The sequence below is a fragment of the Geospiza fortis genome, unplaced genomic scaffold, assembly GCF_000277835.1.
Source record: "Geospiza fortis unplaced genomic scaffold, GeoFor_1.0 scaffold40, whole genome shotgun sequence".
Taxonomy (NCBI): domain Eukaryota; kingdom Metazoa; phylum Chordata; class Aves; order Passeriformes; family Thraupidae; genus Geospiza; species Geospiza fortis.
The window spans coordinates 28,688,082-28,705,181 of record NW_005054297.1 but is presented as its reverse complement, the minus strand read 5'-3'; positions in this window follow the sequence as shown (position 1 = coordinate 28,705,181).

The window sequence follows — 17,100 nt, the reverse complement described above, 5'->3', positions numbered from 1 at the left end:
AGACAGCAGCATTGCACAGAAAAGCAGCTTTTCAGGCGTTCTCTTGCAATGTTTTTCCATAGCATGCACAAACACCTGCTCTTAGAAGGAATGCTGTGGGGTGCTCTGTGTGGAATGGGGCAGGCCAGCTCTGTCCAGCATGGTCTGTTGGTCCCAGGGTGCCAGTCCTGGGCAGCCACAGTGCTGTGGCCAGGTGTCAGTGCTGGCTGGTTGCTCTCTGCTGAGAACTTTGTCTGCTGGAAATTTTTGTGAAGCAGCCCTTGTGTTAAAAGCAGAGGTGGTGGTTGAGCCACCAAATATCTCCAGGTGCTGTAAAAATGTGACTCACCGTCCACCTGCACATCCTCTGGGCTGTGACCCCCCTTGAAATCGTGCTGGAAGGGAAGAGCCACAGTGTGACAGGGCACATCATGCTGAAGGCAGCTGCAGAGAGGGGAAGAAACACTGTGGTCTAGGAGCTTGCTTTCAGAAGAAAGAAGTTTGGAGAAGGAGCTTTTTTCAAGCCTGGTCAAAGTGTCTTGTCTTGGTTCCTGATCTTTTATTCTTCTCACTGCTTTATGCAGTCACAACATGAAAACATCAGGCAAGCGAGGCTCCTGAGACTGTTCCTCTTACAGAATTTTGCTTTTCATTCCTTATGTTTAGATGGCATGGCCATCCTGTGATGGTGAACAGAAATGCTGGTAAATCTTACCAGGTCTGAGAATTCTGGGGAGTCTCAGCCTCTTGATTTAATGTTCAATAGCTACTTGCAGGGGATTGAAAGTCAGGTCAGGTAGCTCCTCATGTAAATGCCTAGAATTTTCCACAGATGAAATAAAGTGCATTCACAGCAGCAGAAACTGAACTGTAGAGCTGTCACTCTGAGAAGAGTTGACTTAGAAGAAACATTATGAGGGCAAGAACACCTCTGGCCTCACACTTTCTAGAAGAATAGATGGGAAATAAAAAAAAAAATCCCTTCTTGCTGCAACATTCATTTGTTTGGGGCAGGATCTCTATTAAACAGTAAATATGAAATAATTTATACATGATCCACAGACACAAATTCATGCTGAATGGTCTTTCTACTGAAAGGCAGAAGCAGATTGGGGGATATTTCTGCTCTGAGATTCTCCAATAGACAAGCTACAGAAACAGGAACCTCACTTCCACAGGAAGGGGTGATTTAATGCTGGCCCCTTCTCCTGACTTTCTTACATTGTGCAATACTGTTGATGTATCACAATAAATAATTAGACTGCTTCAGTTCCTGACAACATGGTGATTACTTTGGAGAAATGAGTAATGGAAATGATTTGTTGGAATATCTCACTCTGAGCAGCAGCAGTTCAGGAGCTTCAAGGAGAGGGTACTGTTGACAGTAGAAGAAACAGGATTTTAGGTGGGAGTCACAGAGAAAGGATATTTTTCTTCTGGTTATTGCATGCTTCTATTGCACCTACATGTGTGTGATAGTAATTAATCTGCTGTCATTAACTAATATTTATCCACAGCTAGGTTAAGCTGGTTGAAAGACATCAATAATAGAAAGCAGCAGAGGAGAAAAATGCTATTTTCTGGAGCGACATTAGTTCACATGAAGACAAAGTTCGTAATTTAAACGTGTGTTCAGAACTATATTGATTAAGTATAATTTTCCAGGGCTCAAAACACAAACTCAAAATTTATTCCATAGACTTAAAAAATCCACAAAATAAAGAAAAGAAACAAAAGAAAAAAAAAGCTTCCTCAGCTGGTGACTAAGTCAGATGTTACTGTACACCTTAACTTGTCAGAAGTGGAAGCTTGGATATGTCTGTATGCTCCAGCCACAGTTCCTGACCTGCTTTACCTTGCTGCATGCTGAAGCACTTTGATCTATTCTGCAGCACAATACAGGATCCAAATGCCAACACAGCAGGGGATATATTAGGAAACAGCTAATTCTGTCCCAAGTTTAGCACTCCACAATTTTATATCCTATCTGGGATGATAGATCATAAGTGCTGGACCTGGGAATGAACAATCAGAGCACTTCCCCTGTGATGTTAATGGTAAGCAGGGATGTAAATTCCACTTCATATCCACAGCCCTTGCTTTTCTTCATCACACCACTTCCTCCTAAATTGTTTATAAACAACTTTCACTATCTGGAGACAAAACATGTTATGCAACATAAAACTTTTCGCAATGGTTTTTATTTTGCAAATTTGTCATTTTGTCTTTGCAATGGCAAATAAAAGCTCTACTCTTAGCAGGACATGACAGTGTTCTGATTATTTAATTTCTATAAATGGAATTGGAATACACTAGAGTCAAAGATGAGCATCAAAAGGTGCCTATCAAATACTTCTCTGAATAACTTTTAGATAGATACAGCAGAAGAGAGCCAGGAAATCAATTTACTTTAAACTTAAATGGTTTTTTGGTGTTATATAATGAAAGCACCATTCTGCAGCTTTCCACCAGGTAGACAGACAGACTCTTGAAAAGCTATAGGCTGAAAACCAGCTTTTCATTGTGAAAAATTCCAAGGTTTTCAGACACCAGGCTGCATAAAGCTTTCCCAGTTATTTCCTCAGGTTTTTCTGCTTGGTAAATCTTTCAAATGGAGAACTATAAAATAGCTTTGAAGTTATAAGTCATAAAATGGAATTATCTTTTAATAAACACACAAATTGTAATAAAGGCATAAAGGTGTTTGAACAGGTTCACAAACACTATTATCTTGGTTTTCCTCATGAGAGATGAGGAGCTGCAGGCACTGTGCACGAGGCAGTGAGCTGCTTTCAGCACAAGCACTCAGAGCATGACGTGTTCCTGGGCATTTACTTTTAAGCAAACACTTAGCTGATGTATCAGAGCATCTGGAAGGACAAAGATAGATCCAAAACTTCATAATTTGGGAAAAATTTTAATCAGCATTAGGATCCCTGTTTTACTGTGCCTGCTCACTGAAATGAAAAATTAAAAAGAAAAGCAAGAGCAAAAGCAGAAACACAGCATTTCCCTACCTCCAGAGAAAACAGTGGGAGCAGGGTGGGAGGCAGGGGTTCCTTTGATTCAGGAAGCTGTCAGATCCAAGCAGCCACCAAAGCAATATGCATGCAGCCACTCCAAAGCTTGGCAAAATCTCTAAGGCTTTGATTTCCATTTGAGACTCTACATGTACATTGTATCTGGAGAGATTCTCAACCCTTGGTCATCTTTCAATGGAAATTGATAACAAAGGAACTGATTTGTGATTGTGCTTTGAAACTGCCATGCACTTGCATTTTCTTTCTTTGTTTTTGACATGGAAGAAGGTGAAGCCTTGTGGTTTTACCTGGATTCTATTCAGAGGTTCTGTGGGTTTTGAACCTGAAAGAAATGCAGACCAGCAGTTGCATAAGTTTTGTGAGAATATTTAAACCATTGGAAATATGATATAACACAATGGTTACATAACATGTTCCATTTTGTGGAATTTTCTGGTACTTCAAATTTATAGTTTCCCTAAAAACAAGAATTTGTTAATATTCAAATAAATTTGAAATAATTGTGATTTTTGATAAGCCAAGACATATGCCTAGTTTTCCCTTTCTTCAGCAGAAATCTAGCATCTGGAAAGGACAAAAGCACACTATAATAGAATTAAAAATGCCACATTCTACTGAAAGAAATATGTCTATAAAATATATCTATTCTGTCCGCTTAAATAAATTGTGCTGATTGCCTTTAAATAAGAAAGCAGCAACAGACTGCCATTTATACATTTCTTTAATGATGTATGTTACACATGAAGAATTTTTAAACCACAGCATAAAGTTAACACTTCAACCTTTGCAAGTTCATTAGTTTCTCTGTGTTTAGGATTCAGCAAGGATATTTCCACTCTGTGTTCTAAAACAGAGACTCAGCTGCAGCCAGGATCCCCTGGGCTGGGGCAGGGTGGGAACAGGAACTCCTTGTGGGTGCTCCCAGGCCCCTCAGGTCTGTTTTGTGTTGTTGGCAAGCCAGGATCTATTGAGAGCAGGGTGCCTCTGAGACAGAGACTGCCTCCAGCTGCAGGTGCCTTTGCCTGGCACTGCCCAGCACGGCAGGATTCTCCTCCACTTGGCTATCTGAGCACTTGTAGATAATGGAATTGCACCAAGAGTCATGCACTGACGCACAGAATAGGCAAAGGTTTTGTACAGGCTGCCTCTCATATCATATCTAACCTATGAAAAAGACTCAACAGCTAACCTGAAATGAAAATTTGTAACCTTATTATTGATATTTTCCTCATTTCTTCTGAAATAACTTAAGCAAATTGTTTTGTAACTGTACTTTCCAAAGCTTATACTTTTGTCTGTTTCTGCATTTTTTTGCAAAAGTTAGTTGCTCATAATGAGTCGTATTCCGTGATTGGCATAATTAAATTAGCTTTTTCTCCAAGACAGTTCTGATGAGTAGGTTTAATTAGTACCTGTGTTTATTGCAAAGATTTACTTTGATGCTGTGTACCTGCTCTCCCATGCTATGACAGTGACTTTAGTAATGAAGGCAGTCCTGGCAGGAACCATCCTGTAAAAAGCAGTATCATGAGGCAACAAAACAATGAACTGACCTTGCTTGATTCCAGCTAATTTCAACAATTTCCCAATGTGGCTAGCATCAATATATAACCCCTCTTCACTGAAGTTAATTTCCCTTTGATGTTGAACATCACTTGCTTGATTAGCTTTTAAGTAACACTACTAGCAACCATGATCACCTATCACTGCTTTGTCTTTTTTTTTTTAAATCAAAATTAGACACTTCTGATTTTTATTTTATAAATAGCTTTGTTGCATTCCTGTCTGTTGCTATGCCAGAAATGAGAAAGATCAGTGCCTCATCAATAAAAATAGAAACAGCACAGCTGTTCAAATGTCTCAAAAACTATTGGTGGAACAGCCTCTTTGCAACAAAGGCACCTAAGTAAGGGTCTCAAAAGAACTTGAATAAGTTGAAAAATATTTGGTTTATTAATCCTGATAATTCTATTAGGAAATGGTAAAGCTGTGTGAAAAGAGAACACATTGCTTAGAAGAAAATATATCAGTCAATATTTGTAAGAAATATGTAGGAAAAAATATTATTTTAAATAGCAGGGAAAAAAGAAAAAAAATAAGCACAAAAGTAGGCCTCCAGAAGAAAAATGGTTTTCTATCCCCAGGAGGATTAATAATTGACATGTAGCAGCTTCTGAGGCAGCCACTAAGCAGATGGATGGATATGGTTATTCCCTGTCATATATTTACTAATGGAAAGTTCCCAGTATAAACATTAACATAGTAAGAATTGTTTTATGCTCTTGAGATTTTTAGATGAATAAATATTTTTGGCAGCTTGGCTAAGGGGATATAATTCCTTGGCCTTTATTTCTTCATTTTAAAGCACAGTTTTTTCATTTCCCACAGAGCAGCACACTGAAAGCACAGAGCCTGTTGCCTCTTGTCTGAGAACACTGTGCTGTCTCACTGCCTCTCTGAAGAAACACATCCTATGAAGATTTCCTGACTCCACTTGCCCATGTATTGTAAGAGCAGGATTTCATACAATATCCTTGATTTGAGGGGGCTCAGCACTTGTATGAAATGTATGTCTGTATTTTTGTAGTTTTTATATATTGACATTTAGCATTTCATCTGGTACACTAGACCTTCCTGTGTTGGTCTACAAACAGGTAAATATTATTCTTCAGTTGTTTCCTAATATACACTATTATTTCTATTTTATTTCTGTTATAATGTATTTCAATTGAAAAATCTGTTCTAAAAGTACAGAACATACTGTACTTTTTCAGGCTGCTTTGGTGAAAACCATGCTTCCAGGGGAAGCTAGAGCTTTTGCAAAATTTTGATCTCTTTGATATCCTCTTTCCTTGTACATATATATTTTTGACCAAAAAACCCTAGAAATATTATTCCTTTCATTAGTTTCATTAATTAAAATTAATTCAGAAAGTATTTGATTATTTGTAAAATTAATATGGATCCTACTACATGGGATACTTTTTATGTCTCCCTACAAAAAAACCCATATGAAGCATGTTTCAAAACTTTAGCTCAAATAGCCCAAGAGAAAAAAGCATGATCTAGCTCTCTAGAAAGAGAGGTCTAACAAATTTATGGATAACAGCCTCTACTTTGTCTCCAAGTCTCAGATGTATAATACAAACCACAAACCTTTAGTCTATAATCTTATTGTTTTCCTTCTTCTGCCAACAGTGCTGATAAAAAACCACTTTCTGTTCCCTCAGCCTTCCTGATACATCAATTCTTCTTCCAGTGATCAGGGTTTCTAAAATACTTCCCAATCTGTGGATTGCAAAGTTAAAAAAAAAACCCCAGGCATGTTGTGCAAGGGCAAGCTGCACTGTCTCCCCTAAGAACACAAGATTACCTCTTTTCCTTGGTGGTATCCAAGTGGCCAAATATCTTGTGGCCACTAGGAGATGAGCAGGAAGGAGAGACCCAGCTCATTCCCCTGGGGCACCCACAGCCTCCCAAACTCATATTGTGATAATCTCTCATGCTTGACATGTCACCTGGCCAAATGCCCATCCTAATTTTTTCCATTTGGCAAAGGATGTTGCTTCCTTCAAATTCTCTTTGAGACACAATTTCTTACTCGTTGGATCACCCTTGACTCTCTCCTCTGTGTTATTTCTAATTGGACCCACGGGAGAAGACACATTAATGTTTTCCAGGCTATGAGGAGTTAGCATGAAAATAGCTCTAGTATTTTAGTAAAATTGCATGCACAGTGTTTTCTTCTGTTAAACTAAATGTATTCTCTTATATGGCTTAGGGTTTTGCACAACTGAGTTCACAGAGCGTGAGCATTCTGAAGACAGGATTGTTAAGTTTATTGTCTGAATAAGAAAGAGACTCAGATTAAGCCATGAATAATTTATAGGCTTACAAATGCTAGAATATTGATTAGGGCAAGATTTTTCTTCCCTCCTTGCATCTAAGAAAGCATTGATTCATTCAATGCTTACTATTACTCTGGTACTGATTCAACAGTTTCTTTCCCTTCCTTTCATTCTTCAGCCCAGTGTTCCCAAAACATACACTGGTGGGGGAAGTTCATACCCTGGAAGTTCAGTGTTTCATGTTTGGCCAAAGCAAAGTTAGGCTATTACAGTAAAACGTCAAGATAATTTGCTTTTTAATGATCTAACTAAATTGGACACAGGGCTTCAGACAGGAACCAACTTCAAAGCTGGTTTAGAAAAGTAATCTCAGCACAACGGTGCTGTTGACATATTTTTGCTTTCAAATACTTTTCATAAATGTAATAATGATGATTTGAAAGTTTATAGGGATTTGCTGTAATTACTGACTGAAAGCATGGAAGCAATGGTGAACCTGCGACCACAGGAACGTCTGGTTGGTCTCCAGTAATGGGTAACTATATTGCAAACCCAGGAAAATATGGGCAAACAAAAATTCAATTTCAACTTTATGCATCTATTTTCAATTTTTTGTACTGTGGTTGCATTAAATTAGTAAGTTATGTACATGGAGCTTGGCTACTACTGAGGTGAATGTGTACCTGACAGAGAGGTTCTGCGGTTGGAAGTAATCCTTCTAAATAGATCAAGCTTCTCTTTTTCTTTTTTGTTTGGATTTCAGTCAGACACTGAATTCATGGCGGATTCAAATAACCTTATTATTTTTTTCAGTTCTGGGTTAGGTTTCCATTAGTATGGCTTTCTACAGAAGAAGAAGAAAAAAATGGGGTGAAAAAATATCAGACACTTGTGAACCAAGGAATTTTCAATTTTTACCTTTCTTCCACATTTTTTTTTTCTTTTAATAAGATATTTTCCTGATTAAACTTATTTATGTATATAAATATAAACCTGGGACTGTGGGACTGTAGCTCGACTTCTTTAAATGGTTCAAATAAAATTTTTTATTATTGTCTTCATTGCTGCTTAGCACTGGCTTGGACTCCCACTTAGACCTTCCCTTCTACTTTTGGCAATATGTACAGAACATCTGGAAATTTTTCACATTAATGGCTGGGTAGGAAAACTGTCAGCCCTTATTTTTTGGGCAGTTTTTTAGGGAAGAAAAGGCACTAGTAAAACCTCTTTTATTAAGCCCCAAGTCAATATTTGTTCTGCTGTAGGCACATCTTTAGGAGGAAAATTTTATTTCTTTGATTTCCCTCTGAACTAGAGCATTGTTTGTGATCTAATATCCACTATCCGCTGTATTACCTTTCCCATGTGTAAAATTCTTGCAGAGTGATAATCCTTTTCATTTCCTGCTTTTTAATGAATGGATTTTATATAACTGTTCATTAGTGTAATCATTGTTGATTTTTTTTTTCACTTCATTATTTCCCCAACAAAACTTTTCCCACGGCTACTTTGTTAGCCAAACAGAGTAAATTAATCTCAGCATCTGGGAGAACTCTTTGTAGGTGAGCATAAATAAGGTGTATGGCACTCTCTGCAATAGAGTTCTTGCTTAAGCTCACCCACAAACCAAGCTCAGCATGTCTGAGGACACATTTAGAGGATATTTGGCTGACACCTAGAGCTCTTTACACATCAAGTTCTTTAATTTTTGCAAGACACCTCTTTGACATGACACTCAGCTCACTCTAGTAGTGTTCTCTGATCATTCAATAGAAACAGACTGAGAGGAGGAGAGCTCTGTTTTGCCACTAACAAGTTTCAGTAACCACCAGTTTAAATGAGAGCTGGAATAGCAGTCTGAATTACTTCAATGCTAATAACCTCAGTTATTAATTCCTTCCTAATTGATAGCCTTAGAAATAGCTTGAAGACCAGAAATAATTTAAGCATCAAGCAAGTACCATAAAGAAGCACTCTGTCTCCCTCAAGGCTTGTTACTTGTTTTTGATTTACATATCAGTCACAGAGATGCTGGTGCTGATCTCCTGAGCAACTTCTATGCAACTTCAGAAGAGTAAAAAAAGGAATGGTAGGGCTGAAATAAAGGCAGACACTTCAAAGCCTGAATGTGAATAGCTGGGAGACCAATAAGATGAGAATATATAATAATCACTTTATGTTAAGAGATGTTTAAGCTTCTGTGACACATTTATTGTGCAGTTTGAATCTCTAGAATGAGCCTCTCATGGAGGTGTCAAACCAGCAGCAGAAGCTCTATTAGAAGTTGTGGCTGTTTAGTATCTGTTGATAAATGCCAGTCACAAATACCATGAATTTTACATTGTTACTCTTTCTAATCTGTAGTAGTGGATTTAAGAGTTTATAAATGAAATCTATTTATGCTTTTCTAGCAAGGCTATTACAATGGAAAGCAGCAATAAATTTCTATTTTCTGCTTTATTTCTATATTTTTTTTCAATTTTTCTCTCTACTAATTTCAATTCCCACTGACTTATTCACTTGTTATTTATTCTGTGTCAGTGTCATTTACACATGCAATGCTGTATCTTGACTTGGGTATCAGATGGCACCTGAACATGTGCCAAACCTCATCCACTGCCACAAAAACTACAATTAATCAAAGGCAAGTTAACTTTTACCAGAATAAGATAGGTATTTAAAAAACAAATAGATTAATTTCTAAAATTAGAAATTAGAAACCAAATTTCTTTTCTTTGGGCCCTTTGTTAATCAGGATTTTGATCAAAATAGGGTGAGTAATTTCAAACAATTTCTGGCTATTACAAGGTTATGGTTAACCCTATTCATGCTGACCACTGAGTAAAACATTGCATTTTAACTTTGAAGCCTGGTATTGGATAGAAGAATATCACAAAGGCAGGATGCCAAAAAACCACTTGTCTTATAAAAAACTTTACAGAATGTCATTATTATGGGTCTCTTCTCTGTGAGACTGCAGTGGAAAAGAAGGGTAGCAGTGAAATTTTTTAAGACAGAAATACTGGAGTAATCATCTTTGCCAATACAATTCCATGGGAGGGACTGGGGAGGTTCTACACGAGGACTGTAGGGTGGTGATGGAGATGGAGCAGAGGAGGTGGAGAGAGGAGGAATGGGTCTGAGTAGATGAAAAAGGATCACTTGTGACCTCAGAGGTGAGTGAGTGGGACTGGGAGGAGCCGGTGGAGATTTCAGCTTCCTGGAGAAAGAGAATGACCAGTAAGCAAGGGTCAGTGAAGTTTGAAAAGCTCTGAGTGGACGAAAGCAACATATCAGGGAATTATGGAAGCCTGGCAGGGCAGGAAGACCTCACTGTCACTTTTTTTCTTCCCTCCTTACGCACATATTCCACCATGCCTCTTTTCTCAGGATCCCTGTCTACTCTTCCCTAGACTCAGAAGCCACACTCCTCACTCATCCCCATCCCAGCACCTCAGACAGCCACTCTCCTGCCCTGCAGGCTGCAAGAGTCCTGCTGCTTCCCTGCATCTGGGCCCTTGATCTGCTGCACCCTCTGGGACGGAGGGAAGGGGTGGATCAGGGCTGGTCTGTCAGATGGAGACTGGAGAATGTCTTTCTGCTGCTGTCATCCCCAGAGGAAAAGCTGTGACAGTGACACCTACTTCTGCTGGGAAGGGCTAATCCTGGTGCACTTGCTGTTGCCCCACTCTTTGGCCCCTGCTTTAGCAGCAGCAGCAGCAGCCAATACCAGAGCCTTGCAAGCAGAATGTGGGGATTGGCACAGGCAAAGAGCAGTCTGCCACTGAATCCAGCCATTCATGATCCATTAATGCTCACAGAAATCAGTGGGAGTTACTCTAAATGTGAGGTAAGTGTAAGAATGGCAATACAAAAACCGGTCAAACCTAAATTATTTTTCTCTGCACAATTCCTGTGCTTAATGGGTTGAATATAATTAACAATTCCTGGGTGTCTTCTACAATTTTACTTTATGTGTAGGAATGCCCAATCCAAAGAGACTTTTTGATGCTCCATTCTAAAATGTTTCTGCTCAAGCAAGGTCATTTCTGGCTGTGGAAAAACCTCACACTTCAGCACGGTTCAAAGAATTTATTGTGGCCCAGACTTAGGTATTCAGACTCTTAGAGATGGAAACTGGAACATAAGACATCAAAGCCTAAAACTCCCACTGATTCACTGATACATTTTTAAATACCTCCAGATCAAAAAGACTAAATCCACCAAGGAACCTAGATCCAACTTGCAAACTGAAATGTGTACTTTCAAAAATAAATTACTATTAGAAATTTTAAAAATTCTAAGTAACTGCTTCCTTACCCCTAAGGTGCTTAAATTCTGCTGATTTGCATCCAAAACAGCCCCTCCGTGCCTCATTCTATCTGGCATTTGCAAAACACTGTGTGTGCCAAGGACATCCAGACTTATTTACCAACTAAATACCCAAAATATCTCTTAGAATAGTTGTTCTCAGACTGCACATTACTCAGGCAAAAGAGAAGGGATTGCACCTTCCACAACAGCACACTCCTGAGGTGAACTAGTCCCTGTGGTACGTAGGACACAACTGTTAGTCCCTTCCCCGGCAGAACTGGAACAGATGCTGAAGCTGCACTCCTCTTCACTCAAGTGAATACACAAACACTGTTTTCCAGTCTGTGCTGTTCTTTGGCTCCATGGTGATGCTAAGAAAACAACTGTCTGTCGCTGCAATTTCTTCCTGATTTTTGGTTGACTTGGTGCCTCCTGGGATTTTCTTCTGGGTGCACAGTGTGGTTCCTACAGGTCACTGCACTGTTTAAAGATTAGGCTTTGCAGTGCACATTACTGAATTTTCCAAATCCCTTCCAGGCATTTTCCCAAGTGGCCACTTCAGCACTTTGGCTTCCTTAACTCCCAACTGGAAAGTTTCTCAGGCTAACTTCTCCCACTTCTTGTGCTGTGCCTGGCCCTCTCCTGATTACCAGGGTTATCTGGCAATCCTGACACAGAGACACTGGAAGCCACTTGCCGCTTTCTCCTAACTCCTTCCAAAGGGTGAGACACTCAGTGTGGGAAACAGTGCATTGTAACAACCCTCAGCATCCTGCCAGGGTAGGATTTAGGGTTTTCTCTTCAGTACCTGTGGGATTTGTCTATGGCCTGTGGGAACTGATAAATGTTTTAACTGCTGCAACTGTGTCCAGCAGGTGTGATAAGTCAAGGCATTCTGCTCCTTAAGCTCGTAGCCCAGCCAGTCAATAATGTAAGCTGAAATCAATGCCCCAGGTCATGAACAGGGCACACAACCTGCCAGCCATTAGATTGTCTCTGCTGCAGGAGGAATAACCTCTGCAGAGAGAAAGGATGGGCAGCTGGGGAGGATAACCTTTCAAACTGCTCCAGCACACATTTGGAAAGCCTATAAATCTGAATCCCTAAAGACAAATTCTCTGCCATGAAGAGAAACAGCAAGTGCCAGACCCAGGGGTTTTTTCTGTATTGCAGACTGCTGAAGACAGACAGATCACTCAGTCTTTAAGGAGGGACAATCAAACCTTTCGACCTGTGGCTCAGTGCAGTTTGCTTGAAAAGAAACTGGCCATGGTCACTGTGAGGACCACTGACTGTGATAAAAATGCAGGGATTTCAGTGCTCTCCTCAGGCATCATTCAGTGCCATGTGCCAGAGGCTGGGCACACATTTCCTTCGAGACAAAAAACCCACAGCTGTCCCTTCTCTCTTTTGGGTCAGAACCACCAAACCTCTGGCTCTGTAGCTGGATGAATGGCTTTCTGTTTCACTGGTCAAGGTAGAAGCCTGAGGTCTGTCTAGATGAGAACTGTGCTCTGGAAACATTTTCAGAACACCATGGCTGAATTGAGCCAACTAACTGCATTCAGTCTCATGGAGGCTAAGTTTTTGTATCAGCTAGAAATTTTTTGTTCTCTGTATATGATGCCTATATAGGTGAACCTATTGTATAAAAATGCTTTGAAATCGTGACATTATATCCCTTAAGGCAGATTAACATCTCTTACTGAGATGTAGCGGTCCTCTGAAAGCAGTGATCAGTGACACATTGTCAGTCCTTACCGTTATAGGGCTGCAATAAAAGGGTTAACATTGTGCAGAATCTCCATGAATTTTAATTTCCTTTGAGATAAGGCCCAAACAAACTGTTCTTTAGCGCTCTCCACACAATCTACTACAATATCAAGATTTTTACTTTAGCGCCTGTTCAATAAATTAGAAATATCAGTGTTTCAAAGTTTGCTTCATAGTTATAAAATGCTTAAAAAAGTGCAGACTTGAATGGTGACTTGAAAAAAACTCAGCCCTTTATAAAGATTACTAGAGGAGACATATTATTCAAGCAACAGTTCTATTATTTTCCAGCTACACAAACCTTTCATATCCAAGTGCACAGAGAATAAACACACTGTGATTCTGTACGTAACAAACTCTTTCTGTTCTATGTTTAGGAAATCTGAGTTCATTTATGTAGTTTGCATTCCACTTTATTTAGAATTAATTCTACTGTCAGACAAATTTCATTCTTGATTTCCCTTGGAATTACTTGTTTCTTTTGGGGTTTTATCACATCTTTGTAGAATCTTGTTTTTAAAAGGGCACCACTGTTTCCTGACTTGTCTTTCCTGGTATATAAAGCATTTTTGTGATGAAAGACCTAATAAATGATTTGCAAATCATTTATTTGACAAAGTTAAGCCAGAGACATTCCACCCCCAATATAGATTAGTATGGAGGCAATTACAATGTTACACTTAACAGTGATTATTTATTTGATTTGTTTTTTTCTTGTGCAAAAATCAATGAAACTATTTCAATTTTTCTGAGATTAATTTTGGTCTTGATCTGAGCCATTCTTCTCAGACACCATGGAGTGCGATAAACACTTCTGACATGTTCCCCCAGGCTGGGGGAATTGCTCCTGTCTCCATTTTATATAGATGTTTAACAGGCTCACTGGGAATTAACACACGTGGCCTGTTTCACTGCTGGCAGCTTGAGCCGAACATGAGTCTGAGCCTGTTTCAAATGTCCATGTTCACAGAAATTTCTTGAGATGCAAGTCTGGGGCAGGCCTGCTGCTGCAAAGAAGAAAACCTCTGCTACCATTGTTTACCTGAGTGTTTGTCTCCATTAGAAGCCATCACCACACTACAGGTACTCCTGTCTCCAAAGGGAAACATGGCAATTGGGAGGATGACCCTTGTGAGAGAAGAGTTGTGCAACAGGGGGTAAGGTGTTATCTCTAAGCTGTGGCTTACAGGTGCTCAGTGTCCAGGAATAAAGGAGACTTCACCTCCACTGATAGCCTGAGGAGCAGTCAGGAGTCCTTCAAAGCAGGACCAGTGCCCTGCATGGCAGTTTATTTCACAGCTGATGCCAAAGGCATCCTGAAAGAAGCATCTGGGATAGAGCCCAGCTGAAATGTTAATGCCTCCCAAGCTGCAGACAGGAGAACTCCTGCCCAGAAGCAGCTGAGTGTCGCAATAGTTGATTGGCAGCTTTCCTCAGGTATTGAACAGGGGCCATTTCATGCTCATTTGTGCAAGGTAAATAACTTTTGGTGTCCTGTTTGACGAGGTCCTTGGTGTTGAGATGACTCTGAGGAGTTAAAAAGTCTCTTTTTCCCAGCTCTGAGACCGAAGAAGAAGATGGGATTCTTCGGCTCTGGTTCTCAAGGTTGTTTATTTGCTCTTATCTAGCACATTGTCTTTCTGACCTGCTGAGGTCTGTCTGGCAGGTTGGGTTGAGGCACACTGACTGCCTTCGGGGCAGCGTTATCTTTTTATACTAAAAAGTACGTGTACGTTATTTACAATAAACTACTCTAAACCAATCCAAAAGTGCCACCATCACAGCAGAAGATGGAGGCTAAGAAGAAGCAGGAGGAAGGACAGAACATGTCCAGACTCTTCTAGCCTCTTGAACCCCCATTCTAAAGACGCCAAAATTCTACATTTTCACCCTGTGATAAATTCACTATCATTCTATTCAAACCCTTGTGGCTTGTAACTCCTCACACAAAGTTGGTAATTGTTTCCATGGGTTAAAATCGAAGGCACAGGTGTTCTTGACTCTTTGCCAAGGTCTCTGAACCCCCTGCCAGGGTTTTGAATCCTCCAGGGCAGTCAGAGGTATGTCCTGGGTTCTGACACTGTTCAGCTTGCAAACATGGAAGGCTCTTGAATCAGGAGAGCACCTGGATGTAAAAGATTAAAGTAATTCATAGTCAGGACAGTGTTTTCCTGTGTTCTAGGTAGTACAACAAACAGGTCTATTTTCTTCAACCGGATTAAGGCTATTGTGCACAGTATTGCCAATCCCATCTTCAAAATCCACACAACTGGAAAATCATCACAGTTGTTTAAAAGTTGCAAGACTTTAGGCCTCTCCTTTTTTATTTACTTACTATTTTATTCTTTAGGCTACATTTCTGAAGCAGCTTCAAGCCTTTCCTTGAGATCAGAATGACTCAGAATGTACTCAGAAAGGAAAACTCCTTTGCACTGTCTTGCTGCTAGCATTTGGGACTTGAAGAGAAAGCATTAACAGTTGTGATACTTGCAGTAACAAGAGTTGCCAAAGCTGCCTCTACCTCTGTTTAATTTTCAACTTTCCATATTTCAATTTTTTTATGCTGAAAACAAAAATAACTGGAAAAAAAGAGACATAACCATTTCACGAGAGCAGATGTGTTCAATTTATGTTAGAGAATTTGCTTCTGAACACTCTCAGCAACCACAGCTGGCTTGGCTAATGAAACAGAACTACTTATTCCCCTCCCCATATCCACACAAGCTATTTTAGATGTATCTTTCCTTTCTTTCTTTTCCCAAGATGCATAGATGATCTTACCTTATGAGAGAAGTAGATCAGCTGAGAAGAGGTACATCATGTTGTGGCTCATGTAAAAAAAAACTATGTTGTTAAAAAAACCTTCAGTCATTTGAAGTTAAAGCAAGAATGATAAAAGAGAGTTGCAGTAGAGGAGAAGACAAAGAAAAATCAAAGGAAAGAACACAAGGTTGACTGTACAATGGATGTATATTGACAGACTTAGAAAACTTGGGCTCAGGATTCACACTGAGAGAAAAGGAGGGAGAATCCATCTGATTGTAAGAATAATGGAGTTCTACTTATTTTTCCTTAGGATTCAACCTGTGATTTCCACGTTGGACTGAATCAAGATTAGATAGGGAACAGAGAGATGGAAGAAACTTGCTGATGTCTTGTCCAACCTACTGGATCTATGAGTAGCTGCAGCCCAAGAGACAGCCACCTCCCTTGTGTAGTGCTGTCAAGGATGTAAAAGCACATGCCCTTGGCAGCTTCCTAAGGCACTCTGCCAGTTACTGATGCAGATATTAAAGCTGGAGAGAGCTCAGGAAGTGTATGAGGGGCAGACGTTCCCCAGTCAACTTCAGTAAGCTAGCTCAGGCATCTGCAAAAATGGTTTCAGGGATGCAGCCTGTGTGATGGATACTGCCAGTCACACCCGAGAATCTGAAGGTTAGTGAGCCTTCAAAGGTGATTTAAATACCATTGAATTTCCTCTGGGGGATAACAAAATGGGTATTTGTCAGTGCTGATCCCAGGGGTATTTGTAAGCAAAGAATGTGAAGGATAAACCTTTTGGCTTCTACAGCAGTAGAGGTGCTGCTATTCTGCCTCTGGATTTGCTCCTGGACAGCTTAACTGTATTCTCTGTCATGTTTCATGGCAATGCCATGATTTATTTGGAATTGTGACAGAGGAAGATTTATGGTTATATTTCCGGAACATCCAGTGCAGAAAAACCACTAAAAACAGATTGGAGGAGTTGAGCTGTGCATCTCAGCCACCTTTAGTCAGTCCCTCTTGAAATGAAAACAGGCACAGAGAACAGCTGCAGTTCCTCCAGCTGAATTCACTGTGAGATCTAGGGAGTGCTGTGGGAGGGGGAGAGGTCTTTTCCCTGGTTTTTCCTGGCTTTCAAATTTTGATTCCTTTTTACATGCTGGGTGGTGATCCCTCTGTGCTAGCAGTGGGAAATGTTAAGCAGCGAGATCAATGATCAGCATTATGTTTTGATTGTGCAGGAACAATGTCAGCAATGCATTATAAGTACCCATCAAACAAGAAAACAAAGTTCATACTTGAGGGATTGTTCCTCACCAATCTCCAGCTCATTTGCTTCCACATTTCAACTAACTCATCCTAGTGTACCCTCTAAACGCCTA